This window comes from Zea mays, chromosome 7, assembly GCF_902167145.1.
Source record: "Zea mays cultivar B73 chromosome 7, Zm-B73-REFERENCE-NAM-5.0, whole genome shotgun sequence".
NCBI lineage: Eukaryota > Viridiplantae > Streptophyta > Magnoliopsida > Poales > Poaceae > Zea > Zea mays.
The window spans coordinates 155,343,313-155,361,449 of NC_050102.1; the positions used below are offsets into that span (position 1 = coordinate 155,343,313).

At 40.6% G+C, this 18,137-nt stretch overlaps 3 long non-coding RNA genes and 1 pseudogene across 3 annotated transcripts; 1 reads left to right on the forward strand and 3 right to left on the reverse strand.

Annotated features, from left to right (window-relative positions):
- Positions 1-1,296: 1,296 nt before the first annotated feature.
- On the forward strand, positions 1,297-1,684 carry LOC103634293 (uncharacterized). The gene is made up of 3 exons (XR_002263701.2): positions 1,297-1,430; positions 1,505-1,580; positions 1,665-1,684. It is a non-coding gene; the product is annotated as an uncharacterized lncRNA (long non-coding RNA).
- Positions 1,685-4,963: 3,279 nt separating this feature from the next.
- On the reverse strand, positions 4,964-5,560 carry LOC109940888 (uncharacterized). The gene is made up of 2 exons (XR_002263613.1): positions 5,338-5,560; positions 4,964-5,244 (listed from the first exon to the last, which is right to left on the reverse strand). It is a non-coding gene; the product is annotated as an uncharacterized lncRNA (long non-coding RNA).
- A 263-nt stretch (positions 5,561-5,823) lies between these two features.
- LOC109940889 (uncharacterized) lies at positions 5,824-6,599 on the reverse strand. The gene is made up of 2 exons (XR_002263614.1): positions 6,229-6,599; positions 5,824-6,147 (listed from the first exon to the last, which is right to left on the reverse strand). It is a non-coding gene; the product is annotated as an uncharacterized lncRNA (long non-coding RNA).
- A 4,080-nt stretch (positions 6,600-10,679) lies between these two features.
- LOC103634294 (pyrophosphate--fructose 6-phosphate 1-phosphotransferase subunit alpha-like) lies at positions 10,680-12,460 on the reverse strand (annotated as a pseudogene).
- Between the last annotated feature and the right edge of the window lie 5,677 nt (positions 12,461-18,137).

Below are 18,137 nucleotides of genomic sequence, written 5' to 3' on the forward strand. Positions count from 1 at the left end.
ATAGATAATTTCATTTGCTGCACCGGAGACGAACCCATCACACCCATGTATCTCCTAATACTCTATAGAACCATGAATAGTGAAGAAAAAAAGCTAATACATTATTAAAAAAACAACTTGGTCTTGGTTCATTTTCTGACATGAAAGTAACATGTTTGTTCTCGTAAAGATTGAAGTAATCATGTGTCATTTTTTTATTTTGTCCACTCTATTAGTTCAGAGATGGCTCCGTGATTTATTTATTAATTTATTATGCATCTAACAATTTGTTATGCATGTTAGTTTACTATCCTAAATCGTCATTTATTTTTTCCACTAACATGGCAAAGCATGGACACTAGCGTATCTTACTTTATGAATGTAGGTTTTTGTCCCGAGAATGGAATCTCTATCCGTAGGCTTGTGTCATAACAAGCCAAAAAAATCGGCGGCAACCGCAATAGTTCCGAAAGGTATTAATAATTTTCTTAGTTCTGTATGGATCAATTTTTTTTTTATTGTAATAACTAATTTTATTTTTATCTCACGATTGTTTGCTCTAGACTATATTTGCACACAGGGTGATCTTGCCCTCATCGATTTTATTAAGGAAATCCCTTGTGAACCAAGGGTAGAAGTCGTGCTTATTGATGATGCCTTTGTTGAAAGAAAATCGATGGAATGTTTATTTCAACCGAATGCATATATAGGTGACGAGGTAATCCATGCTTAGTTTTTAAATTTGGTGACCATGTTATGTATATGTTTTTTTACTCACCATGGTATTTTTAACCACAACTTACACACTTGCAGGTTATAGACTGTTATATAAATTTGATAAAAACTCAAAAGCATCTAAAGTGCCGATCTGGAGGTCGCGTTCACATAGAAAATGCTTTCCAGTTTAATTTCTTGAAGCGAGATGGCGATGTTGAAATTAAAACAGAGGAGCTATATCCAATTGAAGACATGACACAAATATGTAGCGTTGAACGAAGGGTGTTACTTTACCTAGACCATGACATGGTACATATGAGTTTACAATCTAAACAAAAAGTTAGTGTGTACATGTATTTTATTCTTATGCAAGTATTTATAACTGTTTTTGTAGGTGTTTATTCCGATAAACATCCGAGAGACGCACTGGTATCTTGCCGTGATCCATGCAATAAATATGGAGATTCAAGTTATCGATTCACTTGGTACTTCACAAGACCGTAAAGACCTCACTGACTCTGTGAGTATGCACAAACTTAACAATTATGAATTCATTATTAACTTATCTCAATCTCTAATTTTGTTTTACAATATATAAAGATTAAAGGTCTCCAAAGACAAATTGATATGATATCTCAACGTAAGGAGTTAAAAGACCACAGGTGGCCAGACCTCCAAGTTGCTTCTTGGCCGCTCAGAGAAATAGACATGGGATATGCAAAGCAGACAGATAGGTACGCCCTAAAATATTCTTTACCAATTTCTTCATTCATACTAATCTTTATGTTTTTATTAATGTATATTGTAGCTCTTCATGTGGCCTCTTTCTTTTGAACTATATCGAATACTGGACAGGGGATGAACTGTCTGACAGTTTTACCCAGGTATATTATTACTACTACGACATATATGCACATCTACAGTCAGTGTTACATATATAATGCTAAATAATTATTTATTATTTGTAGGATGACATGTCACACTTTAGGAAAAAAATGGCTGCTATATTACTATCTTCAGACCTGAATAAGAGAAGGGGGTGTCTGTTATACAAAAATGATAAAGAAGTTGACTCTGGAAGCCCATCAGATGTTGAGATATTAGAAAATTCAATAGATTCTAAGAAGAGGAAACTACTCCACGTGCTTCATGATAGCGAAGTCGTGTATGAAGATGAGGAAGGCCCTATTACTCAAGCAGACTTGCAAAAGTGGTTTGTTGATGATTGGGATAAAAGAGCTCCTGTAAAAGTCTCTAACGATGGGTGCACCAATGACTTTTTAATGGTTGGTCTTTCCACAAAGGACATGCCAGTGACCAAAGCCGATTCAATAGATGTTTTATGTGATTATATCATGGCTATAGAAGACGATATGACACTCGAGTAAGTGCTCAATTATTTATCTATTTTATGTATATCAACTACTTAGATTCTTGGTATAGACTTTCGTCATGATACATTACAGGATGACATGGGTGCGAAGTTTCAATCCTTTTAAGATAGAAATCTCTGTCAAAGACCTGCAAAACATATTAACGATAAATCAAGATATGATTCTAAGATGTTTTGACATGGCTGTTCGGCTGCTTGCCAATAAAGAGTCACGTAGGCCGAAAGGAGAAATCATAAATAATAGAAAGCATTATATGGACATGCGTTTCTGGGTAAGTTTGTTTCCAATCATTAATGTATTAATATATAGTATATCTACATCTAATCCTCATGTGGACATGTATATATACTGTCCAGAGAATGGTTGGCTTTGGTAAACTTCCAAAGTACCATCAGGACCCTACAGCAGAAGAGTTAGCAAAAACACTCGATTGTTGGCCATCAATGAATTATTATATCACGGGTTGTAGATATGTAAGTATGTGTTCATTTCGAATGTATTTATAAAGGACACTTCTTTGCAATCCTAATGACTGATATTTTGCAGGTTCTTATGCCATGGAAATTCAACGGATGTCATGCCCTTTTCGTAATAGATCATGTTAAAAAGCATGTGACTTTTATCGACTTTACACCGACTCAAGATTGGTGTAAACACATGCCATACAAGAGGTTTGCGGAAGCGATTATCATGGCCTCAAAGAAATATAAGATTGCTTACAACAAGAAACGTTCTGGATGGGCGGAGGATATCTTTAAGTGGGAACATACCATTCAGACTGGTGTTCCAATTGACTTAAGAGGGTATTTTCTAAGTACCACCTTATCAGCAGTTTAAATTTTTCCTATGATAATTATTGTATAAAACATAGTTGCCCAAACATTATATTATAGGTTTAATACCAGCTACCTCGTTCTACAAGCTATGTCCATGTGGGGGAATGACAGACAAATGAAATTTGTTGGGGTAAGTGTAGTACGTTCGTTCTATGTTCAAAACATATATTACAGATATCTCTTTTTACAAGATAATATGTTTTGTTCTCTTATGTCTTTGTCTGTAGGATGCAAAGATTGTTCGAAGGAACTTTGTGATTGATATGTTAAGTTATGAGGATAATTCGTGCCGATATGCCATCCCTGCAAACATACAACAGAGACTTATCGATATCGCTAAAAAGGATTAGCTGATTAGTGTGATATTGATAATGTTTGCCACACGAATTTTGTATATTATAGTGATATTTGACGTTCCGTATTAATGTTTCATACAAATCTTTTACTTCCGTCGCAACGCACGGGCACATATCTATAACATACAATAGAGACATGTAAGTTATCGTGTTTTAATTCGGTTCCGTTGCAACGCACGGGCACCCTACTAGTAGATATATAAAACATCAATCCATTTAGGAGTGAATATTGTGCTTGAATTATTCACGGGGTCTCTTATGCAAAGGAAATTGTTGGTGAGAAGTTTGCTGGACCGATGCAATGCATTAAGGCATACAATGGTGTTTAATATGGGGGTTGTTGAGGTGTATTAAGGGGTATAATGGTGTTTAATATTAGGGCTCTCGAGGTGTATTAAGAGGTATTTGAAAAAAAAACAATGTGGCGTCTCTTCGAGTGGAGCTATCTTTAGCTCGTAACCGTTGCCTCCGCGTTCCATTGTACAAATCAATCGTCTCTTCCATCGATCCACTACTCCAGGTCGACATCTTCTCAACCCATCCCATGGATGTACCAGGGAGACAGTGGTAGATTCCAGGGAAACCCAAAGCGTCGTGGGTCGTTATTCTCGTAGCTCCCATCAGGCTTCCTCGACCGTCCACCGTCGGCTGTGCCCCGCCACCCGAATGACAGACCTCGCCTACCTCTACTGAAATCAACGTCGACAACCGAGTGCCCTTTGTTGAGTGGAGCTCCTCACCTGCTACTGATAGCCTCACAATGACTTCATGTCGAGAAAGATGAGATGGTGAGGTAGCTAGAGCTAGAGTCACTCATTAAATATTTGTGTGCCGTTGCAACACACATGCATCGTACTAGTAAATGTATAATTTACGCTAAAAAGATGTTGTAGAACGTGGGCCCATATCAATCCTTCCCCAATGTCAATTCTGCATCTCGCCAAAACCCCCAATCCAAAGCCTATAAGGACATGTCTAACATGGCTCCAACTCCAAACTTCATGCGGATTTGAGCGGAGCCAGTTAAACACTCGAACTCCACATTTTTTGGTAGCCTAACTCCATAAAGTTGGTGCAGCTCTAGTTCATTTTGAGCATGGAGTTTGGAGCACCTTTTTTTTCTAGCTCTACACCACTTCAAAAATAGACGTAGACATGATGTTTTATGTTATTTACCACAAATGTCATCGATTAAAAAATGATTTGTTTCTATTTCACGTTCCTTTCTTCGGTACCCATTGCCACCATCGTCGATCCCTCCTTTGCCCCGCTACGACTGCTCCTCGCCGGCTGCCGTACGCCTCGCCCTAGTCGTGTCGTCTCTCTCAAGCCCTCTATAGAGCGCCCTATGGTTAGCCCTGTTACAATCGAGGGCGCCCAGCCTAGACTGTGCTCGCCCCTCCCTCAGCCGCATCAGCTTCCCCGCCTCTGTTTCTCGATGGCCTCTCCCCAATGGAACCAGATCCGCTGCCTTACGGCAGCCTGCCGTGCGCTCGTCGATCTTCAAACCAACGGTGATCTGCTGCCCTCTCCTTTACCGTATGGAGCAGCCCAACAGAACCAATTCGGCCCACTTTTTCCTTATTTCTTTCTCCAGTCCTGTGGCTCCCGTAGGCTACACCACCATCAGCACAGCGCCAATAAAACAGAGTGCAGAGAGCAAAAATTCATAGCGATTGAGATTGTTTAAACTGGATATGAAAGAAAGTGAATACAAGTATTGATCCACTTGATATTGTTTTCACTGAACACTCCATCTACCTTGCAGTTAGCAATAACAAGATACAACAATAAACTACAAAATAGCATTGACTTGCTTCACAGCTCAAAGAAATTTTCAGTTTTTAGATCATCACTGCTTGCTCCAGTCAACAGTTGAGTGAAAGAATTGATGGTGTTATATTCTTTATGGAACTGAATGTCAATACTTGCTGGATTGCTTGTTTCCTTTACCTCTTGTGCCTTGCAAGAAACAAATTATAAAAAAAATCAGATATACATGGAACTAAAATACTGAATGACATGCTAAAAAAATCAGATATACATGGAACTCACTTGTTCAGAATTTTGATATACCTTCGGTGCTTGTACATGCAATATATTTTTGCTTTGTCCTTTTTTCCTCCCCTTGTGCTTTCCTTCCCACCCAAATTTTTGTCTCTTTGAACTTCTTATGCGGACCTCTTTTTTCTTTAATTGTGCATTACTCAATGTATCATTTGGTACAACAATATCAACCTGAGTTGCATTCTTTTCAGCATTAGAAGGACCACTGCCATTTTATCCTGGAAATATTTGAGCATGCTTCCAGCTTGACCATATACCATCTCTCGTTGTCGCTTGCCACGCAAATAGTTTTTATGGTCACGAATGGTGTAACTCAAATTAAGCGGCCCACCCACTTGGCGACATGCTAATTCATGTGATGCTTTTGGTCCTATTCCCGAGTCATCAACTGTTTCAATTTCAAAAGCTTGCAAATCTGAAATTTTCCTTTGTGACACCATCAAGTGGAATGTTTCTGGCAAGTGAAGGTTATGGTTGTGTTCTAAATTCAAATCATAAACTTTGTATCCACCAAACTCTTTATCTTTTACAAGTCCCATACGCACTTCACAATCTGTTCTAGTTTCAGCTTGATGACACTTTACTTCATACCCCTTTTTATCTTTCCCTCGATGACCTTGATTAGCACAAACAAATCTACATGACGTGACGTTTCCATCAATCTTACTTGTATTTGAGTACCTTTTTCTAACATCAAAACCTTTTTGACCACTATACGCTAACCAAAATCTCCAGCCCTCATCTGGATTTCTGAATTTCATTCCAATACGAGGAATCAAACAGGGCAACACATTCTCCCTAAAAAAGACAACTAAAATTTAAAAGAAAGGAACAAATGGACCATGATATTAGGAATAAAAATAAAGTGGTGCATCTCACATGTTTGATCCGTTGGTCGCATCTTCCTCCATCTTTGCTTCTCAGCTTTTTGCCTTGTCCGTTAGTTGGTTCCCTTCGTCGCTGTCTCTCTGTATTTGGTGCTTTTTACCCTGTCCGTTGGTTCCTTTTGTCACTGTCTCTCTGTATCTGGCGCCAAAACAGGCAGCCTTTCCTGCTGCTTTTTCCTCCCACGGTTTTCCCTCCGTTGCGCTGTGTTCCTAGATGAAAGAAATAAGAAACGAAGAAAAGAAGTGGGCCAGAATTACTCTGTTGGGCCGCTCCATACACTACTGAGGGAGAGGACAGCAGATCACCGTTGGTTTGAAAATCGACGAGCGCACGGCAGGCTGCCGTAAGGCAGCGGATCTGGTTCCTCCCCAATCGCGCCAATAGTCTCACCCTCATTCTTCGCCGACCCCTTCTGATCCACCCTTGCCATCGCTCGTGCGCTTTCATAAGGTCTAGACAAGAATGCCAAAACAATCGGCCATAAGTCTCTTTCCGATATTTTAAAACAAGATGTTAGCCAAACATCTCCCGTAGAGACTATCTCATCTATAGTTGTCAGTTGTGAAGTAAAGTAGAAACTAGTATAATGCCTATAGGTTATGATGGGCCTAAATTAGTGGATGGATACTCCTCCCAAAAAATATCCATAAAAAATAATACTAAAGTGAATATATGGTCTACATATCCGGTATTAAGCTGATAAAAAAAATATTACATGTTATCTTAGTCTGAAAGTACGAGTCAAAAAGGAGCTTGATCTTTTTTTATAGGTTGCTGGAGTGCTCATTCTCTTTTAAGTAGCAGATGATACTATGTGAGAATGTTGCGCTTACAGATGACAATAGGTAAAAACCAGCTGGGTATTACTTGCCCAAACTCATACCACGAAGAAAAAATACACCCACTAAAAAGCACATACCCATGACGGGTATAAATTTTGCCCAAACCCATGCCCATGCAGGTTTCGGATACCCAACGGATTTCCTATACTCACTAACATCAACATAAAAAATAATCATATAGACATTATATTAATAATCCAGGATAAAAGGAACAAGTGATAACTAATTTTAGCTTAAACTTTGTTACATGGAGTTTATTTCAATTAGAACATATTCAATTGATAATATTATGAGACAATTATAAGATATGTTGATTTTAAGGCGGGTTTTAAACCCATGAGTTTGCGGGTATGGGTAGTGAAAGAATAAATCCATGCCCATGTACCCATTGGGTTTCCATTTGAACCCATTAACAAGCCCATGGCGTGCGGGTGCCCATTGTCATCTCTAGTTGCGGTGCGTGAGGCTACCTGTTGTGTTGGGCTTGTGTAGTTTCTCACGTCTCATCTATAATATAATAGCCTATTGGTATGCGAGAAGTGAGGAGAGAAACCAACATATGAGTTTCACGTGTGATGCATGACACACGTGTTTTAGACCATATGTTAGATTAGAAAAAGATACATAGCTTTTTCAAAAGTAATTACAATAGAAATTAGAAAACTAATGCTTTATAGGAGTGAGATGAAGATAGAGAAAGCTTTGTGTTTGGAGGCACCCCAAATCATGTCTGCCCTGCTTTGCCACCCCTTTCCTCCCGCACGCCCGCCAGTCGCACTTCCTACCGCGAGAAATTTGGAATTATACCATTACTAGGTGAGTGTCCGTGCGTTGCAACGGTGTAGGATCTAGGACACCGGCTAGAGGGAGGGGTAAATAGACGGTTTTGACTAAAATCAAAAACACTAGGGAAATTTAATCAATATAACAATAGGTATAAATTCTCTAGTGATAACAAGTAAACAATCTATGAGAATCAACTAAGGTGATTGAATACTTGATGAACAATATGCAAAATACTAATCACTTGCACGACAATAAGTAATGCAAGAAAATAAAGACACTGGATTTTATCCCGTGGTATTGGTGATTTGCCGATCACCCCTAATCCATGTTGAGGTGGACTTCAAGCTCTCACTTGCTCCTCTATCAAGACACGACTTGATCTTGGAGCCAAGTGGACAAGAAATCACGCAATACCTCGATTCCACTAAAGTCACCTTTGCCGCTCCGGCGAGGTAGGCGCGAACCTCTCACAATCAACACCGCGGCTTCTCCACAATCTTCTTGGAGAGCTCGACGGAGACAACACCCGAGTCATCTAGGAGGCGGCAACCTCCAAGAGTAACAAGCCGATGACGCTTGCTCGGTGTACCACCTAGTGCCTCAAGAATCACCAATGAATGCAAATGCATTAGGAACACTCAATCTCTCACTAGAATGCAATCTCAAGCAAGGAGTGTGAGAGAATGAGTTGGAGGATCACAAATGAGCTCAATGTGTGCAAGGAATGGCCAAGAGAGCCCTCACACACGAGCTCCCCTTCTATTTATAGCCCACAACTCAAATCCAACCGTTATGTGCAATTTGCACATTTCCTGCGCACACGCGGACGGTCCGCGCCCTAGGGCCAGACGGTCTGCCGTACACATAACAGCTATTTTTCCCGTTTGAAATCTATCAGAGCTGTTAGAAAAGTGAGGTCCGTACAGTCCGCTAACCTTGGCCGGACCGTCCGCGACCTGGCAACATGGAGCACCAGATCTCCGACCAAGAGGAGTTAACACATGCGGACCGTCCGCCTACAAGGCCGGACGGTCCGTGACCTGGGAGACAGTATTGTCCGAGCTTATCCTCCGGACAGTCCGTAGTACAAATCCCAAAAACCACACAGTCCCTGCCCAAACCAGTTTAGCACCTGCGGACAGTCCACCCTACAAGGCTGGACGGTCCGCACAATAATTCAGGGACTGCACCGAGAGCAGCCTTCTCTGGTTAGGATTGCGGACGGTCCGCATTACAAATAAACAGGACCAGTCCGAAGTAGACATACTTTGGACCCCACTGGAGGGTCGCGGACGGTCCGCCCGCAAGGCCCGGACGGTCCGCGCATCCCAAGACTTGGCAATTTTCAAACATGCTTTTGAAAAGATTTTTAACTCATGAAATTGGAAGCGTTGTTAGTCCTCATGCAAATGCAACCACTAGATGCTCTATGAGGCACTAAGCTTTACACAGATCAAAGTCATTGACCCCTCTTAATAGTACGGCTATCTAGCCTACTAATCCGGTCAAGTATCTTCTCTAAACTCCGGGAGACCGGCAAAAACAAAACCTATGTTATACCTTTGCCTTCACTTGATCCACAACCAATGCTTATAAGTCTCCAAGATTTTCTGTTCTATGTGGTCCAACCCTGCATTCTTATTTCTCCAAGAACCATTAGTCCACAATCAGTTGTCATTAATTACCAAAACATCACTAAGGGGCCTAGATGATTCACAAACGGGAACATATAATACCACGATAACTTATATAAAAATATGTGTTATAAGGTTTTGTAATTCATTTATGATCCTAGCCATGCATAAATTACTTATATACGCTTGTGAAACTTGGATGGAGGTAGTATTTGATTTCCTATTTACTTGTCATTTTTCATAGTGATGTGAAACTTGGATGCATATTATAGTGATGTTTGTCATTCTGTATCTATATTTTATACTAATTTTAACTCCATGGCAACATACAGGCACATACCTAGTTACTTCTATATATACCCACCCATTAAATGGGTCCAAGTGACCCTATAGTACATAAGGGTGCTAACAAAAAGAATATGATACATTATGGTTCAACATAATAGCGACAAGATAGTCACAGATAGCCCTGAGATACCTCACTCACTAATAGAAAGAGACCCCTGTCTGCGAGGAGACCTGCTAACACTGGGGCTTGCACTCCTTGATCTAGTGTCCGCTGGTAAGCGTGACAAAGATCTCTCCCAAAGTCGAGGAGTCGGGGTCATAACAAAATGATAATACCATAAGTGCACAACTAATGCCAATTGGTTCATTAACATAACTATAAGAGCATCTCCAACATCACCCCCACATAGTTAAAGTTAACATGGTAATGAAAAAAGGAAACATATAAGTTTCAAGGTTAACGCAGGCCCCAATGTAAGCAGCAAACACCAGGCTGTAGAAAACTTGAATTACATCCACAGAAAGGTGTGGTTCGAAACAACAATACTTGAAGCATTTTTTCACCAACTGGTCATGAACTAAGGATAATTTTCTAAAAACAGTTTTTAGTAAGGAAAGACATACCTATGGACAATGCTTTGGTAGCGCAAGTCATATTCTATTGCTCACCGAAGGGCCCTATCAAATGCTTTGAAAGCTGTGAAGATTAGCTGTATGGAGCGAGATTAGCTTCAAAAGACATTTTCCCCTAGGAAGCTTCAAAAGACAATATGGAGCGAGAGTAGCTGTTTTGAATAGAATTTTAATTGACTGGGCAGCAGTATGTACCTGACGGATGTGAAGAGTCATCCTATATGTGTTCACCGGAGATTGTAAAAAGTGCTCAACCAGCTTAAACCAAAATGAATAGATGAGACTTTTGTCTAATTCTGCTCATATAGTCTTGATCCTCAACACACAATGAAATAGGATTTGAATCGACACCTGGTCCTTCAAACTGGAGCAGGCCTGGGTTTCTGTAGACATCTTCCAACAAAAAGCTGGAAGAATTCTGTCTCAACACACTGCAAAAATGCAAGTATTATTGACACCAAAGGCCATATGTACAAGATACTTCTAGATAAGAAGCTAAGGCAGATGCCGAAGACCAAGAGTAACTACGTAACAACATGGTTCGTGTATCCACAGATGAAAATATAGCAAAAGCCAATTCTTATACTTACTCGTATGCTTTTTCTTTCAAGTCAACGCTAGCCATGTGAACATCGGGCTTTCCAATTTGGGTGGCTAAAGGGCCACACGACCATCGCTTCACAGTCATCATAGACTGTAGGGATAGACATGGGTTAGACGCTACATTCTTACTTTTCCTAAAATATTAGGCATATCAACACAAATCTTACCGAAATAGGAGTCGCACCACATCGCCACTTGTTCACTGGATTCTTAAGATCTGTCATTGTAGCCATGTATCCGTTCAATCCGGCGGCTATGATGTGGTAGCACACATGCCCCAAAACCTGAGACCAACAACCCACGTGTTAAACCAATAACAAACAATATTCTTTATTAAATGAGCTGGTGAGGACTTGCGTAGGCATAATCGCAATCAAACTTTGAAGGCAGTGCTCCCCTAGCTTGGTAGCCCAAGAAGTGACAGATTGCATTAAACTTCTTTCCTTTGTAAGTGTCCTCCTTTTGCAAAAAATGGTTGAGAACATTATGAACTTACAGTGATAAAGATCTACTGTTTGCTTGTGTACAATAGAGTCCAAAGAAAGCATACCAAACGTCTTCTCATCTCAGTCTCAACTAACTGGGCTAGCAGCTTTTCAGTCTCAATCTGCACAAGTGCATAGAAAAAAAACTCGAGGTCAACTAGAAGCAACAATTTAAAACAAATTTGATGGTTTACATATTCCATATTCTATTGTACCTAGGAAAGTTGAGCTGAATCATCAGATTCAGGATGTAGTATTAGCTGCATTAGGGAAACAAAGATGTTGAAACAACTGAACTCTGATGTGAAGTACAAACATCCTAGAATTATCAAATGAAACAATACATACATGCTTCCTTATAAAAGGGGCCAAAAACTCAGAGTGCAGATGCCCATGGTGAAAGCTCAGAAGAGATATTCTCAACAAAAACAACTTTGCCATGGAGGCCATGGATTTCCTATAAACAAATAGCTCAAGTGAGTAAAATTATAAATGGGTAGTCATAAGACGTGTAAACGTACCTAAAGCAGAGCATATAGCTCAGGAATATTCTCCACAAGGCCCTCAGGAAAAGAATAACCACATGGTTCTTGTCTAGGAAAGGTACAAGGACGATCAATAAATTATCGTTATAAATAAAAAATAACACATGGAACATCTCATCTTCTCATAGACAAGAGAGATGTAGACCAACCTTTTTCAACCCTTGCCTGAACTACATCACAAATCTGCTTCGTAATATCAAAAATTGTAAGTTTGGAAGCAGCCACCTCCTCTCCTAGGATAACCTGAGCACATGATACAAGTTCGAAATAGTGCGAGAAAAAATGTGACAGGTCACAGGCAAGTAAGGAAAAAACATACCATGTTTGGATGTGATTGAAGAGCACATTCCAATGCCACATGAGAAGCCTTGCGTCCCATCAGGCGAATAAAGTAGTAATACTATCATTTAGAGTAAAGACACAAGGGGGATCAGAAATTAGATTCAGTAATTCAAATTCATAAGAAAAAACTTTTGGTAGCATCTTCAGTAAAACTTGATTATAATTTTTGCATATAAAACAGACATAAAACAATCACTTGATCATCGCTTCACAGTCATCATAGACTGCAGGGATAGGCATGGGTTAGACGCTACATTCTTACTTTTCCTAAACTATTAGGCATATCAACACAAATCTTACCGAAATAGGAGTCGCACCACATCGCCACTTGTTCACCGGATTCTTCAGAGTTGTCACTGTAGCCATATATTCGTTCAATCCGGCGGCTATGATGTGGTAGCACACATGCCCCAGAACCTGAGACCAACAACCCACGTGTTAAACCAACAACAATCAATATTCTTTATTAGATGAGCTGGTGAGGGACTTGTGTAGGCATAATCACAATCAAACTTTGAAGGCAGTGCTTCCCTAGCTTGGTAGCCCAAGAAGTGACAGATTGCATTAAACTTATTTCCTTTGTAAGTGTCCTCCTTCTGCAAAAATGGCTGAGAATATTGTTGGGGACTTGTTCTCAAATGCTATGAGTTAAGAACAAGGCAACACAAACATTGTTAAACGTTAAAGTCCTTCGTCCTTCGAAACATTATTTCCCTTGGGATATAATGCTTTTCGGACGAAGGTTATGAAGGACATACCTTCATCAGCACAACACATAATAATGAAGAAGGAACCATATAAAGTATAAGAGATAACATGAACAATTATGTATTATTATCAACTCATTTCAATTTTATTATCATGGAAAAATAGAAATGATATTAAATTACAATATACCTTCGGCTTGAGGGAAGGTACAAATACAAGCGTGACGCAAAAGCAAATGCCAAGTCAGCGTGAACAGTACAGGAGCACTGTTCATCTATTTATAGGCACGGGACGCAGCCCATGTAAAATTACACCCTTGCCCTATACATTTGTTAATGACTCTATAGTAACCCATTGAGGTCTGAATAGTCTTTTCCTTTTAAGTTGGTTCCTTTTTCTGCTAACATGCCGAAGCTCCCCTATGCGTAGCTTCGGTCCTGCGCCAACCTTCGTATTCTTTGTGCTTGCTTTTCACGTTGTGGTTCTGATCCGAGTCTGAAGGTACCTGTTTATGTATTATACTCCAGAAACATTGTTAAATCATGTTTTTGAGGACCTTCGGAAGCCGAAGGCCCCCAATAGTAGCCCCTCGCAATATTAATTTGTTAGAATGATAAATTCAGATTGCGATATGGACGAAGGCCCTAAGCCGAAGGTTCGAAAAAACACCTTCCTTTTGCTAGAATAGCAATAATCAATGACAAGGAGGGCCCTGCGGTTTGCAACGTACTCTGCAAAGCCGAAAGCATCTTTGGTCAAATTAGCTGAGCCGAAGGCCGATAAAATTGAAGAGATAGTGGTCGAAGGGACAAAGATATTAGAGGTTACAAGCCCTTCAGCAGAAGTGACAGTGCCGAAGGCACAAAAAGATCTTACAGCGACCCCCAAGAGGAAAAGGATGGTCAATGTACTGGATGTACTCGAGACGATAAACAGTTCAAGCTCTACTCCAGGGAAAACTGCCGAAGCTTCAAAAATGTAGGCTGAGTCAAAACTAACCAAAGCCGAAGCTGCAAAGTGCCAGGCCGGGACTGAAGCTGGGCCTTCAAAGCCCGCCAAGGAGAAATCCTTGGAATCTGGAGAAAAAGAAACGAAGAAAGAAGCTGTGAAACAAATTCTGCCTGAAAAAATTGTCACTTCTACTCCCGAAGCATCTTCCGAAATACTTGACTATATTGTACGACATGCTTTAGGAAAGAGGTTATCTGAAGAAGAAAAGCGAGAAGCTCAATACTATGCCCGAAAACTGAAATATCCAAATGGGGCATTGATATTCAACGGCAGTGGAGAAGAAGATTTCTTGTGTTGTCTCCCAGACAACAAGGAGATTTCTGTGTGCCGGGAGATAAGCAGAAGCTTCAGATTCCCGACGCTAGAAGATGGGCTTTCAGTGCTATCAAAAGATGAATTGGCCGACAGCTTAGCATACAATAGTTTGAAGGTACGTGAATGAGTTTTTTGTACTTAAAAGCCAAAGATTTTTTTATTTGCTTATACTTAATACCACACTCCTTTCGCAGGGTCCCATTCTTAGTAACGCCCTCAGGGCGTAGAAAAGCGCCGAAGACGAAGGATGCACTATTGCTTTGAACAACCTTCGTTCCAAAGTAATTGAACTAAGGAACAAAGGTCTTGAAAAAGATAAAATATTACATTCATTGGTGAATAAAATAAAAGAAGACGAAGCTACTTTCAAAGCCCAAGCTGAAGCTCAGAAATGCGAAATTGAGGATCTTCGGAAACAGTTGGCTGAAGCAAAATTAAAATGTGCTATTGCTGAAGCTGACCGAGACGCCAGTGATTACTGGAAAAATTATTGGGAGAAAACAGTTGTAGAACTTCACTCTTCAAAAGAAAGATGTTATGAAAAATCCATAGAATGTGTGGGAAAATTAAAACTAGCTTCGCCAATGTTGGCGCATATTCCAGTGAAGACAACTTCGTAAGAGGCGACCCTGAGGGCCCAATTGAATGGATCAGCAGTGAAGCCGAAGCTTTTGAGGAAGTTTTGAATGGCCGTGGGGACGTCTGCGCCTTCTCAGGTGCGAGGGGAATTGCGACTATCTTGGAGAAATCAGGTTGCGATCATGTAAGAGCTTTGGCCCAATCCGAAGCTACTTTATCTATTGACGATACGAAGGACCCCTCGGCCAAAGCAAGCTTAGTTGGTGGAAAGTTCTTTACTGACATATGGGAAAATGGCGGTCGAGGGGTGACTCACGAGATAATAAAGAAAAGCGAAAAAGATACTCACGATTAGGGCTGGGCAAAAAACCCATAACCCGAAACCCGAACCCGGAATACCCGAACCCGAAACCCGAATTTTGTTCGGGAAGTTCGGGTAGCAACTTGCAAAACCCGAATTTAGTTCGAGTAATTCGAGTATCACAATTGGGTACCCGAAATACCCGAATTACCCGAACTTTAATGTGTCATGTACTCATGTCATGCTTAATGATTAATTTGTACATTTATAATTATGTGTATGTGTGTATAACTTGTGATTGTAGATTGCTTGTGTTTTATATGTCCATGTGTATCATTATTCAAACTATATATTTATACTAATTTAATAGGGTGTATGTGTTTTTATGAAGCTGACACAATAGTTCGGGTAGTTTGGGAATACCCGAACCCGAACCCGAAATTTTGGGTACCCGAAATTTCGGGTATTGCAAAACCCGTTGTAATTTCGGGTATCGATTCTCAAAACCCGAAATTTTAAAACCCCGAATTACCCGACCCGAAATTTTCGGGTAACCCGAACGCCCACCCCTACTCATGATGCTAGAGAAGCGACGAAAGCGGCTGAAAAAGCTGCAGAACTCGAAAGACGGATAGGTATTTCTTAATAGCTTTTAACTTTATCTTTTGTTTTTGTGACTTCGAACTTATTTATGTTTTCTACCACAGCCGAACTATCTCCTCTCCGTGAGCCCTTCGAGCCTTTGGCCGAAGCAGAGGCAAAAGAATCATCAGAAATTATTAGCATGGCTGAAACCATTATGGATGAAGTTGTTACTCAACTACTCACTGAAGCTACAGACAAAGTTTTGAGAGAAGAAGAGTAGATATTGTAAAAAATATTGCCAAAATATTAATGTAACATTTGCTGGACTTCGCTTGTAATATTTGGTACTCATGAGTTCTTAATGTAATGTGTAAATGACTTTGTAATCTATTTCTTTGCGATGCATGAAATTTTTATTGTACATATCGTTTTTGAGCCTTCGGCAAAAAAACACCTTCCCTTCTTTTCATGCTTCGTAAAGAAGAGTTTTTATGCTTCGTAAAAAATCCTCCAATCGTCGCAGAGACATTAATGCTTCATCAATAATAAACTTTGTTCCTCGAAATCAGAGTACTTTATAAAAAATGCTTCAAGCGTTTCCATAACACTGATGCTTCGTCAACAATACACTTTTTTCTCCACTTCAGAGCTGATAAATCTGTTTCTCTTCAAAACTTATTTTGTGCCTCAGCATAATTCCACTTTTCTGAAGCATTCTCTGAAGGTTAACATTGTACCCCCTTCTTGTGCCATTGATGCGACATGATGTATGATGTTATGTTATGTAAATGATGTGATGATGTTATGCTATGCAAGATGATATTTGTGCCGAAAACACACACACATCCCCACAATGGAATACACAATCTCTTTGCCGTTTATTTTTCGGCTTCACCGCTTATTTTTCGGTGTATCAGCGCTGACTTTTCGCTGTAAGTTCTGCATTCCCTTAGGAACGTCTTTTGAACTTCTTCACCTTCTATTTCGGTGGTATTCGCGTTGACTTTTCGCGCTTCGCCTTATATTTTGGCGGAATTTGGCTCTGCATTCCCTTTGGAACGACTTTTGAGCAGAAAACTTACACTGCGCTCCCTTAGGAACGGTTTTTTGTAGCTTCGGCAAACTTATGTTGTGTTCCGTGGAACGACTTTTTGTAACTTCGAAGATCTTTGTGCCTTAGAAACGTCTTTTTGTGCCTCGGTGACTTTTTGGACTCCGTAAGTCTGTGGAGAAGATATATTTTCGCTATGACAAAAACGAAGCCATTACAAGGAATTAAAAACGCCAAGAAAACGAAGTTTTCAACAACTGTTCTTTAGTAAGAAAGAGAATGACAATAAATGTAAAAACTGATTCAAGGGTAGGATATCTCTTAGTAGATATGCTTTGACTCTGGCACAATACTGTTGACTGTGCGAGCTTCAGACTCCTCCCTGAAGTCTCTCTGCTGATGAGTCTGTTAACTACCTTCTGGCTGTTGGTCGTGCGAATATGCAGGTTGTAGTGGTGGTGGAGGTGGAGGCTGTGGCCAGGATGCCTGTGGCTGACTGGCCGAAGCAACAGACGCTGCAGGATGGTTACCCACATACTCTGGTATGTAGTGCGAGTGATATGAAGCAGTATGCATGACCTGCTTCGGCTGGTTCTGCTGAGTTGCAGCTTCTGCTATTTCCTTCTGTTTCTGAATGGTGATATGGCACATCCTTGTAGTATGGCCCTTGTCCTCACCACAGAATAAGCAATAAATTTTCCTGGGCTGATCCCCAAACCTTCCTCTGAAGCCCCTGGTGCCTCTGCCCCTTGGAGCTGGCGGTCGAAGATAGCTTTGCTGCTGCCCCGAAGTTTGCGAGGAATACTGTGGCCTCTGTTGCTGACTTCCTCTGTCGTCATTCTGGGAGGAGTGGATTGATCTGACGTGCCTTGGGTGGACTCTCCCTCCGAAGCCCCTGGTCATCTCAGAGAACCTGTAGGCTTCCTCCCTTCTTTGACGAAAGTCGTTATCAGCTCGGATGTATTCATCCATCTTTTGAAGCAATTTCTCTAGGGTATGAGGGGGTTTCCTGGCGAAGTATTGGGTCGTAGGTCCCGGCCGAAGCCCCTTGATCATGGCCTCAATGACTATTTCATTGGGCATCGTTGGCGCTTGTGCCCTCAGACGCAGGAACCTTTGGACATACGCCTGGAGGTATTCTTCGTGATCTTGCGTGCACTGGAACAAAGCTTGAGCGGTAACCGGCTTCATC